The sequence below is a fragment of the Lutra lutra genome, chromosome 5, assembly GCF_902655055.1.
Source record: "Lutra lutra chromosome 5, mLutLut1.2, whole genome shotgun sequence".
Lineage (NCBI taxonomy): Eukaryota > Metazoa > Chordata > Mammalia > Carnivora > Mustelidae > Lutra > Lutra lutra.
The window spans coordinates 128044117-128063337 of record NC_062282.1 but is presented as its reverse complement, the minus strand read 5'-3'; the positions used below and the strand labels follow the sequence as shown (position 1 = coordinate 128063337).

The following is a 19221-nucleotide window of genomic DNA, read 5'->3' as shown; positions in this document are numbered from 1 at the left end:
AAATGAGCAAACATTAACATTTTATGATTTTGTCATCAGGTTTTCTAAGTAAAATACTTACAACTTTATAAATAACTATTTTATTCCCTAAACTGGCCCCTCCCTCAATTCTCAGGGACATCTACCATCATAATTTTGTATTTATCATTTAATATATGGTTTCACATATTTACTATATACTAAGCATCAGATAATTTATAGCATTGCTTTGTCTGTTTTGTTTCCCATGAATGCTACTTGTCATTTTTTCTGTTCATTTATTTTACTTTTGTATAATATTTCATTTTGATAGAAGCTAATATTTAATATTTCCAGGTTTTCAAGGTGATCTTGGTGTCAAGCACTATGTTAAATACATGTATATTTAATTTGCTGTATCCTCACAATAGTCCTATGGGACAGACTTTGAATATCTTTATATTATATGTTGTAATTCATTTTACATTACATATTTTATTTATATTTTTAAATATTGTCATTTTACAGATGATCCAAATGGGACACAGATGGGTAAGCCACTTACAGAATGCTACATGGGTCGTAAATGATAAAGCTAGAATTTGAATCTAAGCTCTCCATATCCAGAGCCCACACATTAATCACATTACCCCTGTGTTCAAAATTAAAGAATGGACCATATGTTTGCATGTTTTTCCTACCAATGGACAAACCAGCTGTTTCCAATTTTTTACCCTTATAAACAATGATACAATAAATGTCCTTCATTATGTCTCCTGGTCTCCATACAAGAGATCCTTCAGGGCAGAGGCTTGGGTGAGTTATTTGGGAGTCTCAGGGTGCATATGTGTCCAACAGTAACCAGTCTTATACTGGCCTTTCTAGCTTAAGATATTGAGGCTCAAGAAGACCAAGGTATAATTGATAATATTTTTATCTAAAAACCTCTGGCGTTTGGAGGAAAACACCCTCTTATGCTCAGTATGTCTGGTATTCTTCACTCATCTTGTGTGAATGTATGCTTCTAGGAACAGGAAAAAAATCTCTGTATATTTAAAAGATTTCTAATATCTTAATAAGGAATTGCCTGATAAAATATAGAAGGTCCAGTTAAATGAGAATTCCTGATAAGCAATGAATATTTTAGTACATTTCACAGGACATACTATACTTAAAATTATTTTTCATCTGAATTCAAATTTTATTAAGCATTCTTCCTTTTTATTTGCTAAATTTGGAGACCTCACAACTAATCCACCCACTGAATGGCTAATACACAAAAGAACCACCCCTACTTACAGCTAGTAGGCACTTTGAGGGGATGTCCTCAATCCAGTGTCACATAATCTAGCTACAAATTAATTGGGACTACCGTCTCTTCTCTGTCTCTCAGAACTCATTATATTTTATTCAAGTGGAAGTAGATGGAAGATGTATATATTTTACCCAATTTTGCTCATAAAAAGTGTTATCAGAAACCTTTCCACATCTGTAAATTAAGTGCTACAATACCTTCCTCAACTCAGGTTATCTTGCCTCTTTATTTTTTTCTTGTATAATGACACACTGAGGTACCTTTTTTTTTTTTTTTAACATCTTAACCCTGAGGATATAGCTAGAAGGATCATTAACCATCTGCCAACCTCGTCTGTTTTGCCTCCTCAACCCCATGCCCACATTCACTTCCTCTCTGTTCTATATCATAAAAATGCACTTTGGTTGAATAAAACTGGGTAGCAGAAAACAAAAGGTATTTCTGTAAGCTAAACTGACATTACATTAAATAATGAGGAATTTGCAAGTGTGGGAGAACCCTATATGATCCTCCAACACCCCATTTTATGATTATAAAAAAAAGAAGAGGAATTAAATCCAAATTGAATCATCCTCCCTATAAAATGAGACTCTCCGAATAAGCAGGAACAAAGGACAGCCAGTGAGTCTATGTACTGCAGCTGCCAAAGATGAAATTTCTACTCCAGGGCATATTCATTTCACTTGTTAAGTGCTACTTGAACTAATAGCAATTTCTTAGGTGAAAATAATTTTTATCTTTTTCTTAGTTTTCCATTATGGAGCTTTGGCATTTCATCAATTGGCATATTCTACTACGTTGTGCTGAAATGCTTCTAAGGTTTTGCAGAGAATATGGAGGGATGCTTTTGTCTATAAAATAACCATCAGTTCAGACTGGGATTTTTTTTTTTTTCCAAAAGAAATGAAGTTGATTACTTGGCATCAGTCCTTCATCACAGATACTACTGAAGAAAAAAGGAGTGTGAGAAAAACTGAAGGACACAAAGTCCACAGGGAAATAACGAAGTATAAGTGCTGCAGAGAGCAGCCAGAAATGGAATAATATTTCTTCTGTGAAGACCTCAGTAATAACAACCCATGAATGATGAGACTTATTGCAAATGGCAAGAGTGCTGTGGGAAAAAAAAAAAAAATGCTACTCTGTGAAGGATACCATTTCACATACCGTATCTCCTTCTCCTTCTTTACAGATCATTTGAGCTCTCTTTTTCATTATTCCTCTTTCCAAACAACAATAGATATTCACAATGGGCCAAATATGCACCACAGACTAAAAGGTATAGCTATGGAAAAAACATGACATCTGATTCTGACCCAAATTTGACCTAAAAATAAATAGGCAATTACAAAACAAATACAGAAATACCAACCATGTTGATATATTGGAGGATCCACAAAGAAAGGAGGAAGTAATTGTAATCATGGAGTTGGCCAGAAAAAATATTCCCATAGGAAGTGACATTTATATATGTTATAATGGAGGAGTAGGGTTTCATTAGGCTGGAAGTGGGAAAAGAAAAGAAAATTCAACAGGTCAGTCAAAGCAACATATAACAGATAATCTGATTGTTCAGAGGATTTGTTGTTTATGATGCTGAAACTGGAAAAATAAGCTGTGGCAAGATTCTGCAGTCAAATGCTCCACCACTGAGCTATACCACTGTGGCAAGATTCTGAGTGGCCTTACTGATCTTAGAGAGAATATAGTGTTAGACGAATATATGGAATAGAAAGCAAGTGTGGATGTATAAGAAAGGAATATGACATAATTCAATGTGCACTTTAGTGGCACTTTGAAAAATGGATAAGAGGGAAAAAGGTTAGGGGTAATTACATCAAATAGGAAATTATTATAATTATCCAGGTGAAAGAAATGATGAAAACTCAAATAAGACAGTGGTGGCATAGACAGAGAATGGAAAAACAAATTCAGTTGGAAATTAGAGTTGATAGGTTCAGGGACAGATTAGGATAAACAGGAGTTGGACGTTAAGATTTTGCTGTTGTATGAATGAGTACATTCTGATTCCATAGAAAGAGATTTTTGGCAGATACAGGAGAAACATAAATGTTAAATTTTTATTCTCAAAGTGAAACTTCTAGAATTATATCTATTTGTTACTCAGTAATGCTTATAACAAATTTAGCTCCATACCCTTCAAAGAAAAAGGAAAAATAAACTAAATTTGGAAAGCCAAATAATTGGATATATCATAGATACTTTTCTTAACTGTTCACAATTTTAAATAGGCTTAGACCACAGTTATTAAAACTATATAGCTGATTAACAGAATTTTTTGCACCAGCTTTTTAGTTCTGAAAATAACTCAATATAGTGAAATATTCTGGGGACAGAGTGAATTCTGTCCTTGAGTGACCTATTAAACTTTATTAATGACTGAGAACAACACAAGCTTATAAAAATAAGACAACTTTAATTAATCAATTATTAAAGGAATATAAGTTTAATTATTCAAAAAAGAAATCTTGAGCACCTGGGTGGCTCAGTGGGTTAAAGCCTCTGCCTTCGGCTCAGGTCATGATCCCAGGGTCCTGGGATCAAGCCCCACATTGGGCTCTCTGCTTAGCAGGGAGCCTGCCTCTCCCTCTCTCTCTGCCTGCCTCTCTGCCTGCTTTGATCTCTATCCATGAAATAAATAAATAAAATCTTAAACAAACTCTAAAAAAAAAAAAGAAAATCTTAATCCATTCGAATCTTTACCCCTTCACTTTTATATTCAAGTGAGCATAATAATTAAGACTTTGTTCCAAAATTATAATATAAAAAGTGCTTTTACAAACATTATTTATTTATTTACTTATTTTTATTTGAGTATAATTGACACACAATATTACATTAGTTTTGGGTGCACAAAATAGTGATTCTATATCTCTATATGTTATGCTAATATCACCACAAGTGCAACTACCATCTGTCATCGTAATTTGCTATAATAATATCATTGACTATATTCTCTATCTGTATATTTTGCATCTATGACTTATTCATTCCAAAACTAGAGGCCTGTATCTCCTACTTCCTTTTACCCATTTTGCCCATGTTCCCATTTGCCTTCCCTCTGGCAACCACCAGTTTGTTCTCTGTATTTTTTAAGTCTGATTCTGCTTTTGGTTTGATTATTCATTTATTTTCTTAGATTTCACGTATGAGTGAAACCATATTGTATCTTTCTTTCTATGCCTGACCTCACTTAGCATTATATACTCTAGTTTCACCTATGTTGTTGCAGATGACAAGATTCATCCTTTTTATAGCTGTGTAATATTCCATTGTGGGTGTGTGTGTATACTATATATTTTTTATCCATCCATATATTGATGGACACTTAGGTTGCTTCCATATCATGGGCATTGTAGATAATGCTGAAATAAACATAGGGGTGCATATATCTTTTTAAATTAGTGTCTTTGTTTTCTTTGAGTAAAAACCCAAAAATATCATGTGGTATTTCTATTTTTAATTTTTTGAGAAACTTCAATACTGTTTTCTACACTGGCTATACTACTTTGCATTCCCATCAACAGTGCACAAGGGTTCCTTTTTCTCCACATCCTCACTGACACTTGTCATTTCTTGTGTTTTACACCTAGCCATTCTGACAGGTGTAAAGTGGTGTCTCATTATGGTTTTCATTTACATTTACCTAATAAATAATGATGTTGAGCATCTTTTCATGTGTCTGTTGGCCATCTGTAAGTCTTCCTTAAAAAAAAAATGTATGTACATGTCCTCTGCCCATTTTTTAATTGGATTGTTTGGTTTTTTGATGAGTAGTACATGTCCTTTACATATTTTAGATATTAACCCTTTATCAGATATATCACTTGCAAATTCTTTCCCCATTCATTTAGGTTGCTTTTTCATTTTGTTCTCGGTTTCCTTCACTGTGCAAGAGCTTTTTGCTTTAGTGTAGTCCTAATAGTTTATTTTTGCTTTTGTTTCCCTTGCCTCAGGAGACATATCTAGAAAAATGCTGCTACAGCCAATGTCAGAGAACTTACTACCTGTGTTATTTTCAAAGAGTTTTATGGTTTCAGGTCTCATGTTTAGGTCTTTAATCCTTTTTGAGTTTATTTTTGCGTATGGTGTTAAAAAGTGGTCCAGTTTCATTATTTTGCATGTAGCTGTCTAGTTTCCCCAGCACCTATTACTGAAGCAACTGTCTTTTCTCCATAGTATAGTCTTGCCTCCTTTATCATAGATTAACCGGCCATATAAGTGTGGGTTTATTTCTGGGCTCTCTATTCTGTTCCATTGATCTATGTGTCTATCTTCATGCCACTACAAACATTTTAATATTATTTAACTTAATCTCATATGAACTTGGGCAGTACTCCTGTATAATCTCTATTTTGTAGATAAAGAAGTTGAAAATTAAAAATTAATAGTCTTAAAAAAGTGACTTAGTTTTATCAAAAGTTATACTTCTTTAGATAATGGCATCAGGACACAAACCGAATTCTTTAACCGCAATCAACTAAATATGTCTATAATAGCCGTCTAAGACAATTCAGAACAACAAATATTTGTTGAAGTCCCCTGTTGTTTTCTCTTGTAATGCCTTTCAAAAATGAACTCTGCTAAGATTTTATAAAAATAAAGACTATTAAAGACATTCCTGGCAGAAAGCAATAGAATAAAAGCAAGAAATAATTACCATAATGATAGAATACAGAATATGGTTCAGATTTATGACATGGATTTCTATTTATGAGAGACTAAATACAGTGTATAGTCATACTGGAGAGAAATCTTATTATCAGGTTAAGGCATGACTATATTAATAAAAAGGGCCAGATGAATAGTTTTCAAACAAAATCTTATATAAACAAAATCTTATATGTAACCCTAAAATATAAGATACATTAAATTAAAGACACTTCAGTGGAAGCAGGAACAGGGAGGTAAGTTTTATTTATTTACTATGATGTGACTACATAAAAATAGAATTTTTGTGCGACAACTATACCTACAATGTAAAAATGATCTGATCAAAGTGAAAATATAAAATATTTGGAGGAAATATGATAGACATAATTACTCATTTAACATTGAAACATGACTTGAATTTATAAGGGAAAAAGAGCAACTGCCAAAAACAAATGGATAAAACTGCAGAATGGGAATTCATATGCAAAATATATATTCATAATATAGTATTCAACATATTACAAAATTCAAATTAGAATCGTTTTAGAATAAAATTTTCCCTATAAGATGAACAACTACTACAGAGTTCCAATGCGCAATAAGGACAAGAGGAAATAAGCGTTTGTATATACTACAGATGAGAAAATAAATCTCTGACTTTTGACCAGGTGACTAGGCAATTAATTAAATTCAAATGGCATCTCATCTTTGAACTACTAATTCTTCTTCAAATATTTAACATACTTATGTGTTTTTACTGTGTGCAAATAAATATATACACATGCACATGTTTAATCATTACATCATTTTTAAAAATCACTGTTATCATTTTAAAATCCTGGAAACAGCACACGTCTAACTAAAAAAATCCTTCTTATTTAACTATGTACACCAAAACTACTAAAAGCAAAGCTGTCTTTAAAAATCTAAATTGGTGGTGTGCCTGGGTGGCTCAGTGGGTTAAAGCCTTTGCCTTCGGCTCAGGTCATGATCTCAGGGTCCTGGGATCAAGCCCCGCATCGGGCTCTGTGTCCAGCAGGGAGCCTGCTTCCCTTCCTCTCTCTCTGCCTGCCTCTCTGCCTACTTATGATCTCTGTAAAATAAATAAATAAAATATTTTTAAAAAAATCTAAATTGGTAAGTGCTTTGTTTTGGAAAGTTCTTAAGGATACATATAAGTAAAAAAAAAAAGTACTGTGTATCATATTCTCCTACTTGATTGTGTAGTTTTATTTTATAAAAAACATAAAGCTGGTTAATGTGGTTGTATTTTCATACATTAGCTATCAGTACACATTTAATTTTTGACAACTTATAAATTATGTTATAAAGAAATAACTTGTTCTAATAATATTTACAAGTGAAAGCAGAATGAATCAGTAAGATGTAAAGAATACCAGATATTCTAAATTAAGAAAAATAACAACTGAAATTAGTGAACCTATTTTACAGTAAAAACAGAGAACATAGATCTTTACCCAGGCCCTTGGAATCCAAGTCAGAATCTAAAGATTTCATCTACTAAAAGATTCCAGAGCTGGGGGCAGGAAGGGGTAAGGAAGAAGTAAACAGTGCAAAGTAGGAAGACAAGAACCACAAGAAGAAAGCTGAGGATTTTGCTCTTTGGTTGTTTTGTTTTGTTTTGTTTTATCTCAAATAGTGTTGATCTAAGAAACCACTGAACATGGAGAAAGCATATGATCAGCATCTAGAATAGTTACTCATCTTGAGTAAATAAAATAGATATGAGCTATGGAGCCTTGAAATATTCCTGGAAAGTAGAACTGAAATAGTTTCTTTGCCTGTACATTTACATATATTCTGAAGTACATTTCAGCCTGCCTAGAATGCTTATTAAGAATTATGGGTATTCTATCAATAATTTCCATTCACTAAGAACTAACTAATAATGCCATAATAGCTTCAATGAATATCAGAATGTAGCCTCAGGCTGTCTATAGTGGAAAGAAGCTATGGAAAATTTTCCTCTCTTTAAAACATTATCTGTCAGAAGAAAGACAACTCTGATTGCCAGAGGAAAAAAAAAAAAAAAAACAGTCATATTCTCTTTCTCTCTCCTTCACTCCTTCCTTTCCTTCCTTCCACCCTCCCTTTTTCCTCCTTCCTTCTCAGGTTCTTTTTCTGAAATGAGGGTGTCTATTACCTGCTGTTAAACCTGGCTGCCTACACTGGGATAAGTTCCATACTGATAGGAATCATACAACAATTTTGAGTATCAGGAAACTGATTTAGTTCTCCAGATCTTTTACTTCAGCATGGCTGAAGGCCATGCAGTAAAATGGAAAGAAACAGTAAAGCTTCTTCTTGGTACAGTAAAGACAAGAAGACCTGCCCTTTGTTCTATGTACCAAATCAATTACTGCATATAAAACCACTTTATTAATATTAAAGCACTGGCTGTTGTAATGTAGAACCTTTTGGTTCAATAATAGCAAGACTAGCAATGATGCACTGACTAAACATTCTGTAAGTGCTTAGCCTCATTCTTAGCTCTTTACTCATTTTTTCCATTATTCTGCCCATATCAGGCCTTGACTTTATTTCTCAATAGATTTGACTTTTGCCTTTGCCTTTTCCAAACTTTCATCTTCTCTCCAGAATGTGTAATCTGTTCAGAGCAGCTAACTTGGGTAGACTCACTATTAATAAGGGGAGATTAGACTCTTCCAGAAAGCAAGTACCACTGATAATCAGCTGAATACTCTTTTTTAAGGGTCAATTACTCAAATTTATGTTCAAAGTTTCTTTATAATAGATTTTAGTGATCTAAAATCTTATAATTTCTGCATGTTAAGCAAAAACAAGACTGAACATCTTGGTATCTCTTTCCTCTGGCATTCTTGAAAGTCAAGTGAAAGGGAAATGGGGGATACCTAACTTCAAGTAGAACCTCAGTCTACTATGTGCCCCAGAAAGCATAAGTAGGGTTAATAAATGAAAATTGGACACCAGCCATAATCTAAGTGCTGAGAATATCCCATAATGGTTCTCATTTGCCATTTTTTTCCCATTCTGATGTGTTCAACATTGATCATTATTAGAAAGACTCAACCAATACCTGAATTTTCTTGAAAAGATGACATCAAGGCAATTTAATATCATTTTTTTCAAGGACAAAAAAAAAAGAAAAAAATTCCAAAAAACAAAAACAAATGAAATACCAGTTCTATGGTATTGTGAGAACTTAGAAAAATAATTTTAAGATTTAATTTCATGAACTCATTGTGCTGAAGAAGACTTATATATTACTGGCTAACTAATTCACAAAATAAGATTGCCAAGAAAGAGGAACTAAGACCCCGCCCAACTCAAAAAAAAATAGAGCATGCTTATTTTAAGACAGGTTGGTTCCATAACATGGTTTTATTCTGCATTGTGTTTAGTTTGGAATCAGACATAACTTTCTCATGGAATAGTCGAGGAAAATATCACACAACTCTGACTGATTCTGATTAAGTCAACTTGATTAACACACAAAAAGTAGAATAAATTAGAAAATGAATGGAAAAAAAATATAAAGATAAGGTAAAAAAAGAGAAGTCCCCAGATGTCAAAAAAGAAAGAGAAAATAAAAGTGGAGAGCTTAGGAAAGTTCTTTGGGGCTACAGAGTTTCCAAACTGAAAATTGGATCTAAAGTTGAGTCTAGTATCTATTAGAGAATAAAAGTTGTATTTTTTTAAGATTTTTTTTTAATTTATTTGACAGACAGATCACAAGTAGGCAGAGAGGCAGAGAGAGAGAGGAGGAGGAGGCAGGCTCCCTGCTGAGCAGAGAGCCTGATGTGGGACTCGATCCCAGGACCCTAAGATCATGACCTGAGCTGAAGGCAGAGGCTTTAACCACTGAGCCACCCAGGCGCCCCCAAAAGTTGGACTTTACGTCTGTCCAGGTTAAGCATAAGCCTCCCTTATAAAATACTTTAACACTGAAGTATTTCCTGTCTTAGAAAAATCCAGAGAAACATGAAAGATTATAATCTCTCTGGACATTTTGTCAGGCATCTTGTCTTCTTCAAAGCATTTTTTTTTTTTCACTAAGTATCTAAAGTAATACCCTTATCTGGTTTTACTCCTACATTGTTTGGTATTTTTCAATCTCCCTTTTAGCTTCTTCCTTACATCCTCAATTTCTGCCCTGGTATCTCTTTTTTCATTGTGTCTACTCTCTTAAAGACCACATCCAGTCTCATGGATGTATCTCATATATATGCTGAGGGCTCCCACATTTATTATTTCAATCTGAATCTTTCCCTGAACTCTAGGTCTTTGAGTTCATCTCCATAATTAGGATATACAATTGAATGCCTCTTAGGCATTTCAAACTTAAAAAGTCCAAAGTGAAATCACGGACTTCCTCCAAGGAAGGAATGCTCTCTGTAACTGTCCCCAGCTCAATACACTATCAAGAAAGACCAAGGGAATCATTTCTGATTTCTTTCTCTCAAAGCCAATATCCAATCTGTTAGAAAATACTATTATTTCTACTCCTATATTAGGGAATCTAGTGTCTTCTTTTTACTTCCACAGCTACCAAGCTGGCCCTCATCACTTACATCTTTCATTTCAATAACTTTCTAGTTTTCTTCTTCTTCTTTTTTTTTTTTTTTTTTTGCTTATGCACTTAGATCTTTCACAATAATCTCAAAATAGCAACCAAAATTAATGTGGAACAACACAAATTGGATTATAATACTTTTCTCATCAGAAAACTTTAATGACTTTCGATCTTACTCATGTTAAAAGCCAAAGTCCTATGGATGGGTCTACAAAACTATCTAACACTTTTAACCTTATCTCCTATTATTCTTCTCCTTTCTCACTACTCACAAACACATGGATTTCCTTGATTTTTCTCAAATATGCCAGGTACATTTTTATCTCATGGTCTCACAACTTACACATGGCTCAAAACCTCTTTGCATTCTTTTCTCTCCACTGTAGAATGCAAGCCATATAAAGGCAAGGATTTTTGTTGCCTTTATTAACTTATAATCTAGTATCTTGTACATTGCCTTTTTCATAGTTTGCACTAAATAAATATTTACGGAATGGGTAGGTCAACTCTTTCTCTGATGATTTAATCAGCAGAGATAACAGGGATGACCTACAGTATAATCAGAGGAGAACGAACTCAGAATCTGTCAGGTTGGATTCAGGTTCCACCTCAGTCCTTTTGTACTCTCAGTTTAAAAATCATTTATTCTTTCTCAGGCTCAATGCTCTCATTCATACAGTGTTTTTTTTGTTTGGTTAGTTTTGGTTTTTATTTGTGAGTGTGTGTGTGTACATGCATGTAGTGTGCACACGCAACAATTAAGGAAAAAGGTATAAAACATCATAAATGTATAAATTATTATATACAATAAACTTACCATGATTTCATCCTGAGACCTATGATTCCTGACTACTGGCAAATATAGAAATAGATAATACTGCCATACTTACCATATATCTAAAACTCTATCTAAAGGATGAGCTAGATTAATCATACCATTTACTAAAATATGGGAAATTCAGTCTCAGAGATATTAAGCAACAACTCCAATGCTACAGGGCACTTACTAGAGTACTCACAGTAGTATTTACCAAATGTTGTCCTTGAACTACTTGGATCAGATTTCCATTATTGCATATATCTGAGTCCCCAGTCTAGACTTGGCATGTGGTATCTTTGAGTTTGAAGCCAAAGGACATACACTTTGAACAGGCACCTTATGTCACTGTTGATATACAGATATAGATACAGATATAGATATAGATATACAGATTATAGATAGATATATCTAGATATCTAGATTATAGATATATCTAGATATCTAGATTATAGATAGATATATCTATATACATTCATATTTAAGGAGAACTGGATTACAGAAAAACAAAACAAAAGCAACACTTTTTAAGCAGCCTGCCAGCACAAGGTATAACAATAATGTTAAAAGAGTTTGTACATAAAAGAAATTGGGTATTATACCTTACTTGTAAATATTAAGTTTAATATGAAGCTTGGGACAGTATCTCTCTTTCTTTAGTCAATGGGTTCCCTAAAAAGATAAGTTTACCTGATTTGGAGTATTATTTCTTAAAATCCATAAACTTCTAATTGGTACTCTGTTTATAAACCAGCACTCAGGCAATTTAGTCATAAATACCAAGATTTATAAACTGAGGTAAGAGTTCTCTATCATACTATTTTACTGATTCTTACTAGACTTTGTATTATTTCCAAACGCTGCGAAGAGGCTTAAAATAGTGTATATAGCTCTTGTAGGAAGACTCTGAGGATCAGGCAATGATGTCATTAAAGTATCACAAATATGATTAATTTCCCCTTTTAATATTTACAATTATTCTTTGGAAAAATGTAAAGTTTTAGAATAAATGTTATTATATTATATACATTTCCCTCTTGGAAATCAAGTCAAATGCAAAGTCTTATTAATTAATGCCCCAAAAGTGAAGGCAGAGAAAAGTAAAAGAAGTATGTTTTTTAAAAACTGTGTTATATTGTTACCAATAACTGAATGAACTAGAAGAAAAATCCTCTCATATAAAAGTAACGGCTGCAGTGTTGGCTTGTTAACCTAAAAAAAGTACAGAAAACTGTTCAATCATGAACAGACATTTCTGCAAAGAAGACATCCAGATGGCCAATAGACACATGAAAAAATCCTCCATATCACTTGGCATCAGGGAAATACAAATCAAAACCACAATGAGATACCACCTCATGCCAGTCAGAATGGCTAAAATTAATAAGTCAGGAAACAACAGATGCTGGCAAGGATGCAGAGAAAGGAGAACCCTCCTACACTGTTGGTGGGAATGCATGCTGGTGCAGCCACTCTGGAAAACAGCATGGAGGTTCCTCAAAAAGTTGAAAACAGAGCTACATATGACCCAGCAATTGCACTACTGGGTATTTACCCTAAAGATACAAATGTAGTGATCCAAAAGGGCAGTGCACTGAATGTTTATAGCAGCAATGTCCACAATAGCCAAAGAATGGAAAGAACCTAGATGTCCATCAACAGATGAATGGATAAAGAAGAAGTGGTATATATACATACAATGGAATACTATGCAGCCACCAAAAGAAATGAAATCTTGCCATTTGTGATGATGTGAATGGAACAAGAGGGTATTATGCTGAGCGAAATAAGTCAACCAGAGAAAAACAATTATCATATGATCTCCCTGATATGAGGAAGTTGAGAGGCAAAGTGGGGTGTTTGGGGGGTAGGGAAGGAAAAATCGAAACAAGATGGGACTGGGAGGGAGACAAACCATAAGAGACTCTTAATCTCACAAAACAAACTGAGGGTTGTCGGGAGGAAGTGGGTAGGGAGAGGGTGGTTGGGTTATGGACATTGGGGAAAGGTATGTGCTATGGTGAGTGCAGTGATATGTTAATAAAAAATAAATAAAAATTTAAAAGAGATTAAACTGTTCCATGTAGCACTAAAATGTGAACTGGAATAGATCACTCTATGTTTATTTGCTCTGTTATTGGCATACTTTCCACTAAGTATTTCATGTTCAAATTCTAATTTTCATGGAAAATTAGGAAGAAGAAGAGGAGGAGGAAGAGAGGGAGAAGGAAAATATATTATTTTCAAAACTAACAAAATATATAAAGAAATTCTTTTTAGGTATTGGGCAATAATCAACTTTGGGCCACGATTTATGAGAGAAGATAAACTTAGAAGATAAGGCCAATATTCACAGTAGTTTTGCCTTGAATGAAGAGTCCAGATCATACTGTAAGGAAAGAGAACCCACAAAAAGAGAGATCTCAATTGGCAGAGGTGACAGGTATTACGTATCAAAGTTGTTTAGACAAGCAGCATTTTAGGGGATAAAGTCTTAGAGAGGAAAAGTCTTCAGAGAAAAAGTCCTTGATATTTATGCATGCTTAGTAGAACATAGCCACTTGGAGGCCAGGAAAATGTAAAATATTTTAGAGGCAATATAGAGTGAAGAAACAGAATTTGGATTTCAAGCCCATCCGTAATGGAGTGACCCTGGTGACCATGCTGGATCTTTAACTGAAATTCCAGAAAGACCATTAACTGTGAATAAAAAGCACACCCAAGGGGTGATAATTTCAACACTGAAAAAAGGAGAACCTAAGATAACCTGTCCTAAAAATATTAAATAGAGACTGAACAATAAATTTTTAAGTGCATGAAAGAAGACAATCTAATAATTTTTAGAAAAAAGTAAAAAATCCAGGATTCTATAATATATAATACATAATTCTAGCAAACAAAAAATTACTAGTTTTGGACTTCTGGTGCACCGCATTCTAGCACTCAATATCCAACAATTAGATAATCACATTTGGGGAAGGACAGATACCGGTGGCAGTTAGGTAATTTATTTTGAAAATATATAAGTATTTTATCCTCTATACTTATCTCCAACTTTGTGTTCTAGGTGGAAGGTCCTGGCAAAATTAAATATTGGTCTGGATTCATCTGTAATATTTTTTTTATTTCCTTTCTTATTAATAGCAATCAGAAGTGGTTTTTGTCCTTCTTTTTTAAAACCTCAGAGCAAGTTTTTAAAATATAAAAATCTCCCCTGCTCATTAATTCATGGCTAGCTCTGATCTGGCTTACCAATAGTTTGCCAAGCATATAATTCAGGTGATCCTGTCCTCTGCAGATAGAGATGTTCTATATATCATGCATTTAAGCTCTGGGATTTTGGCTGTTTCCTAAGGGAAATATATAAATAAGTGGTAATTACTTAGTGTTTATAACCCCATTGTTAGCACCTTGTATTATGATGTTATTCTGTTGAAGATCACAAGTCTTGGCCTGCATCCCTAGAGGACTGGACAGCCTTAATTTGATTCTGTTTACAAGCTTGCAAAAAGTGACTTATATTCAAAAGAAATTATAATGTCAAACTCTTTTAAAAAATTTACTAGTTATGTTTATTAATGAAAAGCAGCAGAACCAGAGATGATTCATATATTGGATGTGATGCACAGAGATCTCAGATAATGTGATTAATACACTAAATAAAATGGAATAGCATATAGAAAGAATGAATGAAAAGCAAAAAAACTTCAAAATATATCTGGAATCAATAGAAATAAGAATCTAATCTGTATCCTGTAAGTACCAATATATAACTACCAATATATAACTAGTTAAAGTCTTGATGGAAGGGTTCAACAGAAGCCTATAACTAACAGAAGATGGGATTAGTCATTTCAAAAAGAGATGAATAGAAATCTTCAAACTGAAACATGGGGAAAAAATAGAAAAGCGGGGAGAGCAAAAGATATATAAAGAAGAGTTCAAAATATTTCTAATATATGTAGTTGAGGTATAAGAGGAGAAAAAAAGAGAATATTGGAAAAAATATAAAAAAAAAGACTAGGAATTGTCTAAACCTGATGAAAGATATAAAACCACAGATTCAAGCAATTCAGTGACCATACAGCTGGAAAACTATGAAGAAGATCACAGATTGCTAAAAACAAAAACAAAAACAAAACAAATACAGATTGAAAATACTTAAAAGCAAATGAAGGAATAAAAAGCTGGCTTTTCAACAGAAACAATAAAAGGCAGAATACAACAGAATTACAGGTTTAAAATATTGAAAGATATAACATGACAATAAAATATTATTCAAAAACAAAGGCAGAATTAAGATTTTATATAAAAGAGAAAAGCTGAAATAATTTGTCTCCAACAGATATGAACCCTAAGAAATACTAGAAGTAGTTACTTATGTTAAAGGTAAAGCATCCCAGATGAAATAAAAAACCTTTAAGAAAAACTGAAAGTTTCCAAATATAGTAAATAAATTGGTAAATATAATGAATATTGACATCTTAGAGTAATGATAGAATTTATCACAGAATCTGTAACACATAGTAAAACATAAGAATAGAACAAATGGTACACACAGGGTAAATGGAGCCTACCTATGGCAACATTTGAGAAGTGGCTCATATATTGTTTTAATGTAGTTTTTAACAAATTAAAAAATGAATAATATAATGAACAGATCAACAGAAGTAATCACAAACAAAAGCTAACAGATGATAAGATGGTAAAGTAATTTAAAATCTGATTAAATTAAAGAAAAAAATTCAGAATAAACAAAGAACAGATGGGATAAATTCAAAACAGGAACAATATGGTAGACTTAAATTCAACTCATTTACCAATTACATTAAATTAAATGACATTAAGACTCCTAGTAAAAATCAAAGATAACCACACTGATTAAAATAATATTACACACACACGCACACACACAGTCCACTCTAAATATGAGGACGCAATTAAACTGAAAGTAAATGGATGGAGAAATATTTACCATGTGAACACTGGAAATTAAAGTGGGTGCTACTAATGTTATCAGATAAAATAATCCTTAAAGCAAGAAGTTCATTGGATATAAATAAAATATTCTATACTGATAAATGGCTTAATTAGATAAAAAGACATATAAATCCAATTTTGATACCCACCAAAATATACAGTTTGAAAACAGAACTCACAAAGAGAGAAAGCCATCAACTATCCTGTCTGGAGATTTTAACAATTACCTTGCAGTACCACAGGTGATGCAAATTAAACATATTGTTAAGATTTTTATGATATAATTTAATAACCTACTCTGATAGATACTTATAGAACATTATGCCCATATGGTAGAAAAAAGGATTCTTCTAAAGTGCACATATAACATTTACAAAAGTAGATTTTAACTTAAGCCATAAAGAAACTCTAAGTAGTTAAAAATAAAAATTGTACAGTATAGCACACAGTAGAATACTATATCTTTTTGCAGGGGTTTGGAAATTAAGGACCCCAACACCCCTCCCCCGCAAAAAAAAAACAACAATAGAAATTAAGAAATCTTTTGAGCTGAATGACAATGAAAATAAAACATATCAAAACTTGTGTACTGTACCAAATTTATGACTTAAAAAGCACATATTACCAAGAAAAGACTGAGAATAAATTATCTAAGCTTCTGACTCAATCAGAGAAAAACAATAGTAAATTAAAGCCAAAGTATAAAAGAAGAAAGTAAAAAAAAAATTAAATGAGGAAATATCAAAGAACAAAAACAGATGTACAACAGAAAAAAATCAGTAGAACCAATTCGTAGATCTTCAAAAAGAATTATAAAATTGATAAACTCCTAAGAGAGAAGAGTAAACAAGAATACACAAATTCCAGTAATGGAAATGGAAATAGGGACATCACAACTATAAATACTAAAAATATAATAACAGATATTACATATAACTTTATGTTAATAGCTTAGAATTTTTAATGCAAATTTCTTAGAAATAGGCAAATTTCTTAGAAATTCAATTTACTGATACTAATACAAAATGAATAGAAAATGTGAATAATCTTATATCTGTAAGAGAAATTTAATCCATATGTAAAATCTTTGTCAAAAAGAAAATAAATAGGTCAGGTACTTCCACTGATGCATTCTTCAAAATACTTAAGGAAGAAATAGTATCAAATGTTCCAAAAAATCTCCCATAGAATAGAAAAAAAAAAAGCAACACTTTCTATCTCATTTTATGTAACCAGCATAATGCTGATACCATAACCTGGAAACAAAGACATCAGAAAGAAAAATTAGAGAAAAGATTTTTCCAGGAAAATTGATGTGAAAATTTTTAAATCACAGCAAATATAATCCAGTTGATGCATCAAATGGTTAATACATGATAATAAAGTGGGATTTATTTATGGAAAACCATTACTTATGATTTACCATATTAACAGAATAAAGGACAAAACCAAAGAGCTAGAAAAATTATTTGCTAAAATTCACTACCATTTTATCATTAAAAATTTTATTCTCATGAAACTGGGCATAGCAAATAACATTTTAAAACTATAACTAAGAGAATTTACCAAATATATCTGTCTCTAATATTACGCTGAAAGACAAAATGTTGACTGTTTTCTCACTAATTAGATACACTATTAAAACTTTGACCAAGACTAGATAAAGATTAGATATACTGTAACACTACAATTCAAATTTTACTGAACATTTTAGCTTTTAAAATCAGGTCAGAAAAAAAAATATGGTTAAAAAAAAAAACTACCTTAGTTTTACTCTAGATAACATACATTTTACACAGAGAATACAAAATAATCTAAATATAAGATGTTGACAGTAATAAGTAAATTTAGGAAGGTTTCCAAGCACAAGGTCAGTATGTGAAAAATCATATAGATACAACATACATACACACAAAAAATCACATATTCACATACATACACACATATAAGAAGCAAAAAAAATGAAATGAAAATATCAGTTACACTTCTCTACAAGAACATCAATATCAAATATCTGGAAATTGCATAATGAAAATAAGCAAGACCTTGAAACTGGAAAATACAGAGAAGTACTGAGAAAAACTCAGTAACTAAATAAATGTACATCAAAACCACATTAGTATATTAAATGACTGAGTATATTTAAAATGCCCATTTTGTCCAAACTGATACATAGTTTCAATACAATCCTAGATACATTTTCTTAAATCCACAAGCCGCTTATAAAATCTAGAAGGAAATGTAAAGGATCTAGAATAACCAAGGTGATACTGAATAATAATAGCACAAAGGTGAAGGACTTTTAGTACCAGAATTCAAGACATAAAGACATTTCTATTAATTATGCAGTGGAAATCATGTAAAAAATTACATTATACACACACACACACACACACACACACACACACACATATATATATATATAATAAATATTTGTTGGGGGAAGTGCTCTTTCCAATAAATTAAACAAATAAATAAATTATATGGAAGAAAATAAACCTGACCTCCTTTCTACCATAATACAAAAAGTAATTATAGATTAAAACCTAAAAAATAGATTAAAAGCTAAATTAAAGCAAAACAATCTTTCTTCTAGAATATAACACTGGAGACTTCATGGTTTGATAAAGGTAAATGTTGGCTATACAGAACCCTAAAATCAATAACCATGAAATAAAACACTGCTGAAATTTACTAAAGGAATTTATTAAACACTTTTCTGTTAACTAAGAGTAGGATGAACAACTCTCCTAGGGGTTCCCAGGAGGTGGGATTATAGTGTTAACACCATGACAGTCTCCAAGCAAACCAGAATTGATGATCATCATACCCACAGACAGAATAATTCTATTTGTGACTGTTTCATCAAAAAGAATAGGATGGAAATGATGTGTGACTTCC

The 19221-nt window shown here is 32.4% G+C and overlaps 1 long non-coding RNA gene across 1 annotated transcript in view; it reads right to left on the bottom strand.

Moving 5' to 3' along the window:
• Positions 1-2711: 2711 nt before the first annotated feature.
• LOC125100303 (uncharacterized) overlaps positions 2712-19221 on the bottom strand; it is a 309117-nt gene continuing 292607 nt past the window's right edge. The window contains exon 3 of the long non-coding RNA XR_007127495.1: positions 2712-2775. This is a non-coding gene — a long non-coding RNA (uncharacterized LOC125100303). The remainder of the gene's footprint in view (positions 2776-19221) is intronic.